Source organism: Notolepis coatsorum (assembly GCF_963971535.1).
Source record: "Notolepis coatsorum genome assembly, chromosome: 3".
NCBI lineage: Eukaryota > Metazoa > Chordata > Actinopteri > Aulopiformes > Paralepididae > Notolepis > Notolepis coatsorum.
Window position 1 is genome coordinate 192,234,631 of NC_140167.1, and position 8,476 is coordinate 192,243,106.

Below are 8,476 nucleotides of genomic sequence, written 5' to 3' on the forward strand. Positions count from 1 at the left end.
ATTCATTCATTCATGGAGTTGATTGCATCTCGCCCCTCTTGTCGTTTCCCTGGGCGTCTTGGGGATTCAATATGGTGGTCTAAACGGCCTATTGTTGATGTGGGTATGTCCGAACGCACACATAGTGCTAGCTCAGGATGTGCTTTTGGGCCATTGGCTGACTAGCGCGCCTTGATTGCTTGGGTGAAACAGCGTTTTTATGGAGCAATTGGGATGGGGGTTTTTCCTCTTCCGACACCCTGTGTGGTTGTCGATGGGTTCCCGTTCATGTCAGGGGATGGTGACGGAATGGGTCTGGACATATGGGGAAGGGTCTCACGCCCTAGGGGTGGGCCACCAAGCGCGGTTCATACCGACACGTCTGGGTGGCGCCTTTCTTTTTTATGTTGGGATCGACACGCATATCTGCCCCTTCTCCTGGGGTTGGCAGGTCGGCGTGGTTAGGGCACGGGACTGGTTCTGGTCGCGCTGGTCCAGATCAGTTGCACCCGTTGTCCGCTGGGGATGCAGATCTGCTGTTCTGGTACCCTGAGGGACTTGGGATTTTTTCAGGGGGAAAAATACTAGGTCGGTCCGGGTGTCACAGGGTTGAGCGTTATGGGACCCTTGTTAGGTGCGTTGTATTCTGCACTGTCGTAATGGCTTACGGCCGTGCCGACCTGTACGCGTCCGATCTCGTCGGATCTCGACCGCTGTGCGGGTTGGTCTTGGTTGGTACTTGGTTGGGTGACCTCCTGGGAATACCGAGTGCGGGGTGCTGGGGCTGGTCTTCCATTTTTACGCTCTTCTCTTGCGCTTGGCGCTGAGGGGCCTGTTGGGGTGGTTTTAACCTCCTCGGGGGACCCTGTGCCCCCCGTATCACCGGGCCCGGTCCAGGGTAATGCTTGTTGACCCGTAGGCCCGGGATAGCCCTGTTGGAAACCGGAACGCGGGCTGCGGCGGTGCCGCAGGTGTGTTTTGGGGTTTCTTTCCTGAGGGGTTATGGGACCAACCATTGCATGGGGTAATGCCTGGGTGGTTGGTTCTCTGGTGTGTTGCTGCAGTGTCAACTCCCGGTTCTCCGGTTGAGGGTGCCCCTGCACGTTCATGACGTCTGCCGATCGTATGGGCTTTTTTCTGTGGGCAGCTGTCAGGGGCCAAGTGGTCTAAGGATCCCACTTCTGACATGCTGTTTAAAAGCTTGGTTATGCGACAACGCCAGCATACGCCCCTTCCGCCGGGGCGGCTGTTTTCAGCTGTTCTTTCTGGCGCCTGCCTCGTCCGCAGTTTCCAGGCTTGGGTTGACAGCCTGTTGCCTGGTCTTTTTCCCCGGTGCACTGCCTGCTTCCCTTGGTTAACTCTTGTGTGTTATGACCATGCTGTCTGCCTGTTGCAGGGCCTGTGTTCCAGGTGGTGTGCTGTCGGGGAGGACAGGGCCCGCTCGGCTGAGGGGCCTTTGTCCGAATACGCTGGCGATGTGGGGGGGCGGGGTCACTAGGTGCCCACCTGGTGGGGTCTTGATGCTGGCATCATGGCTTTCTCTGGGCCCCCATTCCAGGGAGTCCAGTCCTTTTGGTGGGTCTGGGTCTTCCTTCGCGCTCCGCTGCTTCGGCCTTGCCACGGGGTTGGGTTTGCCCTTGATCCCGTGATTCTGGGGGCAGTGACGAGGTTGTTTCCTACGTTCGTTCCCGGGTGGCATGCGGGTTGTGCGTGGGTGTAGTCGTGGGGTCAAGCCACGGTCTGCTCACCCTGTGCGTTGGGTTGCTTGAGTGCCTCTTCGCACGGTCGGGTCCGTCGCCCTCCCGTGAAGCCCCTAATAGGGGGGATGCCCTCCATTAGGGGGGGTCGGGGGGGCTCGGCCCTCCCTGTTCTGATGGTTGTGGGGAGCTGTCAGCGGGGTGTATTTGTCAGCCAGCGGCTCCGCTTGGCCTCCCTTTGTGCAGTAGTGATGCCAAGCAGAGCCCCTAACGGAACAGAACGTTAGGTTATGGCTATAACCAAGTTCTGTTAGTTAGGGGTGACGCTTGGCATCAGACGGCCGCTGCAGCCCTTGACCTCACCTTGTGGTGAAAGCTTGGGTAGGAGGAGAGCAGGTGACCACACACCTGCTTATGAAGGTAAGCTGATGAGGGGTGTGGTCAGACTAATACTGGTATTAAAAATATATTTGTGGAATTTTATTCAGTACGCGTGCACGTACGCGAGGGAGTGCAGTAGTGATGCCAAGTGTCACCCGTAACTAACAGAACTTGGTTATAGCCATAACCTAACGTTACTGTGACTTAAGGTTCTCTAGTGGAGTCACCTCAAATATGTTCAGTTACTGTGACTTACAGTTCTCAGTTAAGGCAGTTCAAATATATTCAGTTACTGTGACTTAAGGTTCTCTAGTGGAGGCAACTCAAATATATTCAGTTACTGTGACTTAAGGTTCAACCTTAAATCCATGTGATTAAGTTAACAGGACTCAAAGAAATTGAGTCATTCTTATGCCTAATTTCTTTTAAGTTAATGACCTCAAATGTTTAAGTTAATCAACTCAAATATTTGCAGTTACTATAACTTAAGGTTCAGTTTTAAAATCCATGTGAATAAGTTAACAGAAAAATAACTACACAAGCACATTATATCAACTTCAAACTCTTTTATTTTTTTCTATTCAAAGAGTATACATATATAATATATAAACTGTATGTTAGCAATGTACAATAACACTGTAAACACCGTATACACTGTTTTTGGACTATATTACATGTATGTTAACAATACCGACCAGGTATTAGTGCCTCGCAAAGTGCAGATATGAAGTTTTCCCCTTTTTTTGTATGCATTTAGGAGGTTTTGTTCTTCATCAAAACTATTTATCTTACAAAAACATTGTGTTACAACTTCAAACTCTTTATATTTATTTCTATTCAAAGAGTATACATCTGTTTATCTTACAAAAACATTGTGTTGCCCTCTCCAACATTATGGCAATGTTAAAATTGAAAATATATAGAAAATATATATAGAAAATAAATACATGCATGTTATAACATGTACATAAAATGTAATGTATATTACACATTTAATCCCACTGGTCACAATAGTGTAATAATGTTTGTTATAAGGCTCTGAAAATGTTACTGAATGATGTATCAATGTATTTCCAGCAAATATTGAAATAATAAAGGGTCTCAATATGTGCAGTGCACATGACCAGAGCTGTTTACATCCTGGCTGAATTACTCAAATTTGTATAGTGTGGTCATAGAATGAGCAAAAATGTTGACGGCAACTATTGTGACCGTTGGGATAACACAGTGTATCTATGTACAGTACAGAATAAAATGTATAGATTATCTGAAAATATATATAGAAAATAAATACATGCATGTTATAACATGCAATGTAATGTATATTACACATCATATGGAAATGCAGCTGTATTTGCTCCATGGAACAAGATGGTGTTTTCATTGAAAGAGTTTGTCAGAATGTCAGAGGCACCATCCGTCATTTAGAGCAGGCTATGTTTGCAGAATGACTATAGAACACTACAGTACTCTGTACTGAGAACACTATACAGTACACTAACTATACTGCCCTGTCAAGGCAGACCGCAGTAACTTCCAAACAGTGAAACTAAGAAAAATGGCTTTAAAGTTTTTTGACTTGCCATCCAAAATGTGTTATAGGTAGATAGATGATAGTACCCAGATTTAACATGTATTAATGAAGTAATCTTTAGGCATACAAAAATATGACGTAGTTATTTTAATTAACCCCAAAAAAGCAGATACTGCACTCTGCTGCACGATTTCCTTAAATAATTATACAGGTAATGTACAGGCAAAGTGCAGTAACTTCAAATACAATGTTGTTTTCCCTCCAGCTTTCATAACTTCACCTAGCCATTTTATTTGGATCATCATCATTCCAATATATTCAGGTATTAAATTTCATTTTCAAAATGGCTAGGTTAAGTTATGAAAGCTGGAGGGAAAACAACATTACTTACTTAAAGATTACTTCATTAATACATGTTAAATCTGGGTACTATCATCTATCTACCTATAACACATTTTGGATGGCAAGTCAAAACACTTTAAAGCCATTTTTCACTGTTTGGAAGTTACTGCGGTCTGCCTGGGTTTTGAGTGTGATTTTGTAGTTACTGCAGTTTTTAAAACCCCATATCTCCAAAACTGAGCGACATTAACATCTGAAACTTGGTCACAAGATAAAACATTTATTGACAAAGTCAATTTCACTCATAACTAAATTTTTACTTTTTTCAAGTTACTGCGATTAGCCTTGACAGGGCAGTATACTACTGCCTACAAGGTCTCAATGATACAGTCCCACTCTCAGCATACAAGATCGATGGTCTGCTGCTGCTGACTCCCAAGCGATTCATTCAAGTGAAACGGAACTGAGTCCAGCTAATGGTGAATAGTTATTTTATTAATAAATTATTGTGTCTTTATTCACTCGTTGTGTAATTGACCAGTTCATATTCTGTATAAGTTCATATTCTGTATATGTTAATAATAACGCTTCTGTGTTGCGTTTATGGCTCCTGGTATATCGCCTTGTACTCTGTACTGAGAACACTAACTCTACCACTGCCTACAAGCAATGGAAGCAGTCAGAGCAGAGTGGCATTTATGCCCATTGCCTCCTATTGTTCCTCGAGAAACAAACGTTTGGGACTTGGATGTTGCCTTTGAGATTCTGATAAACTTTTTCAACTCTAAAACTTACTTGGATGAAATTACAATAATGCTATAGACGGTTAAGAAAATTCTAACTGTAAAACTCTCAAATGTAAACATATTACATAAAAAATAAAGAACAAGGTACATTGAGTAGTTTGGACCTATTGGCTGAACATCTGCAAAGTAGTACAGCAACTTTTGAAGGTATTATTTTGACATGACAAGACATTTCAGATGAGTTTCTATAGACACACTTTTGAGGTGTTGGTAAGTGCTTTGGGGTAGTGCATAGATTAGTCCAAACATTACAGGAAGGAATCACCAAATCTGGGGAGGCTGATCATGATGTGACTTTCAATGACAACAGAGATTGTCACAGGCTGGTAGTGAACTGGACTTGTGTCATGGTCACTGATGACAGTAAGGAGGGCCACTGCAACACCCTGAAGCTCTCGCTCATCAGGCGTGTCCTGAAGGAATGAAAGAGACATAATAATCACAAATAAATCCATGGTTTCTACAAAGTGCAGCACAAAGCTAAGTAGAGTTGTGTTTGTAAGTTGTTTATATTTTAGTTAGAACAATTTCTTTGGTGAGAAGGTTATTTTTATTTAACGAGATCAAATATCTCTTTCACAAGGGAGACCTGGAAGGAAGGAAGACTGATACTTAGCATTTTGATTAACTGTTCACTTAATATACAGTTGTACTGTAAATTATTTTCACTCGGACTCACTGTGCAGGTTTTGAAAAATCCAGAGACTTCCTCATGCTGATACACAGGCAGGGCATGGAGAACAGTGGTACGCCTGGTGTGAACGTCATGGATTTCCTATTAAGATGTAAGATTAAGAAGAAAAAAAGAATTGTATTATATGGAAATGTTTACTGAACAAAGCGGATTTTAAACAGTCCAATCAGATATGTCCACAAATAACATGTTCACATCTTTAATGCAATCAGAAAAATGGCAAACACAATGGTGGACTAATTGTAAAATCCAAAAGCTCATTTGAATCATTGAACCTGTTCAATGTTACAGAGGTTCGACCAATGACATGTATAATAATCTATTCACCTGTTCATCGTGGATTTTTAAAATGTGAGCCAAAGCATCTGCTGTGTTCCCAGTTTTGGACGCCTTCTGTCTGAATAACGTCATCAGTCGAGGAAGATGGCGGTCAAGCTCAGCGTAGAATGTGTTGGGCAGGTTCTGGTTGGTAATCAGCTGGAACTCTGCATACACCTATATTTAAAAACAGCAGGACAATATAGTATATCAACATCAATTAGTCACTTCAACTTGGTGGATCTCTTACTTTGTTTGGTTTGGGCTTCAGAGCATGACGGCGGGATTTCTGGTCAACCATGTCATTACATGCTTTGCGGAATCGGTCGCTGATGACTTGAGAATGTGTTAGTCAACTCACCTTGATAGCCTTGGGGGTGGCGATGATTGCCAGCGAATTCTAAAAAGAAGACGATCAAAATATTCAAAAAACCTTGTATGCAATTTATCAAGACTGTGTACATTATATATATATATATATATATATATATATATATATATATATATATATATATATATATATATATATATATATATATATATATATATATATATATATATATATATATATATATATATATATATATATATATATATATATATATATATATATATATATATATATATATATATATATATATATATATATATATATATATATGTTTAGAGTAGCAGGAGCTAGAAGTTCAAATATGTCAGTCTTTCAAAGCCCCATTTTTTATATATAACAAAAGGCAGAATCAACATCACTGCCGCCCTGCTGGATTAAATTCTGAATTGCAGGTAGGCCTGAATAAGTATTTTACTGTGCAAAATAACCAAAACCAGATAAACAATATCTGTTTTTTATGAAGCACAGATCATGTTAATTAAGTATTCTGAGTCTGAGCAGACAGAAAACCATCTTACCCTCAGCAAGGGATTCCTTTGTGCTGAAGACCCAAAATGCAACACAACAACTTCAAGCTAAAATGCCTCACATACAAAACAAAATAAAATATACAGCCATGGCTGTGTCCCAAGTTTAACACAATTGAACTATAATAAAGTATTTGTTAACACTAGTTACAACAATGCTTATGTAACTATTAAAAACGTAAATTTTAATCACGAAACAAAATGGCGGACTAACGTTATCTAGCATGCTAGCTAGCTAACTAACGTTAGTAGCATGCTAGCTAGCTAACGTTAGTAGCATGCTAGCTACTGTAATAATATGCAATACTATTTGCTAAAACAAGCTCCAAACTATTTGCCACGGCACAGAGATAACATTTAGTCAAACGATAACAGCCCGGTGATGGTATCTGAACGGGATCATACTATTCCCATAAGAACTCACTTACCAGTTAACTAGTATACTATCTAGCATGCTAGCTAATAATGCTAACAATGCTAACAAGCTTCGTTCTGCACTGTAGGCTACTAGTTGCCACCACGGTAATAATTCACAAAGTAGCATGTAGTCAAACGATGACAGCAAGATTATGGTATGTGAATGGCATAATACATTATATTGTCAATGACTTACCAAGGAGTTTGGCTCAGACTATTTGTCAAGCCAGTAGTGAAGACACCATCGCGCCAAGTTACGTTTGAATACCTCAAGTCCCGTGAGATCTTCTAGGTCTCGCGAGTTGCTTAGGACTACCCTCTCGAAGGGGAGGGGAGGGGGAGGAGGGGAGGAGGGGAGGGGGAATCTATACTAAATTGATTCAACGACAGTTTTTCAAATGTTGAAATGGTATCTGTAATTAAATATTGAATCAACATAGCTTTTTCAACCTCAACCAAAAATAACCAATCTGACCCAAATCCAACATTTAATTAATGTCTTTTTGTGAGGTTTTGCCCGCTGCTCACTACCTTTTCTCTGTTTCTTTAAGCCTATACTGTTTATTTCCCTTCTATACTGTTTATTTTCCCTTCTCACTCACTCTCTCTAGCCCCCACCCTCTCGTTCCTTACCCTTAGTGGCCACACCTGTTAGATATTCTATTATCTCTCGCACCTGTGGTGGCAGGCTAATTAGTCCCCCTGTGGGCTTTAAATACCAGGGCGCTTCCCCTCGTTTTGGCGGGGGGTCGTGTTGTATACTTGCCGAGTCATATTCTCTAAACATCTAGACTCTTTCGGGAGATCCTCTGTCTGCCTATGCTGTTCCATTCTCCGGCGTCGAGATGTTTGCTCCAGCCTTCGCCTGCTGTCGCCGTTGCCTGAGAGTGGGACTGGTCTGCGCTCCCTAGACTTCCACGGGAGGCATCCCAGTCATCCACTTCAGACCCCCCGCGCAGCTGTCGTCCTGACGCACATCCAGACCAGCGCAGACGCTCTCCAGTCCACAGCGCGCAACGCGCATCTTCCAAGGACGCTCGAGCTTGGCACGCTCTCCAGACCAGCGCGCAACGCGCATCTTCCAGACCTTCGAGCTTGGCACGCTCCTCCGTACCAGCGCACTGACGCGCATCTTCCAGACCTTCGAGCTTGGCACGCTCCTCCGTACCGGCGCGCAACGCGCATCTTCCAGACCTTCGAGCTTGGCACGCTCCTCCGTACCAGCGCACTGACGCGCATCTTCCAGACCTTCGAGCTTGGCACGCTCCTCCGTACCGGCGCACAGACGCGCATCTTCCAGACCTTCGAGCTTGGCTCGCTCCTCCGTACCAGCGCTCTGACGCGCATCTTCCAGACCTTCGTGCTTGGCACACTCCTCCTGGCAGACGCA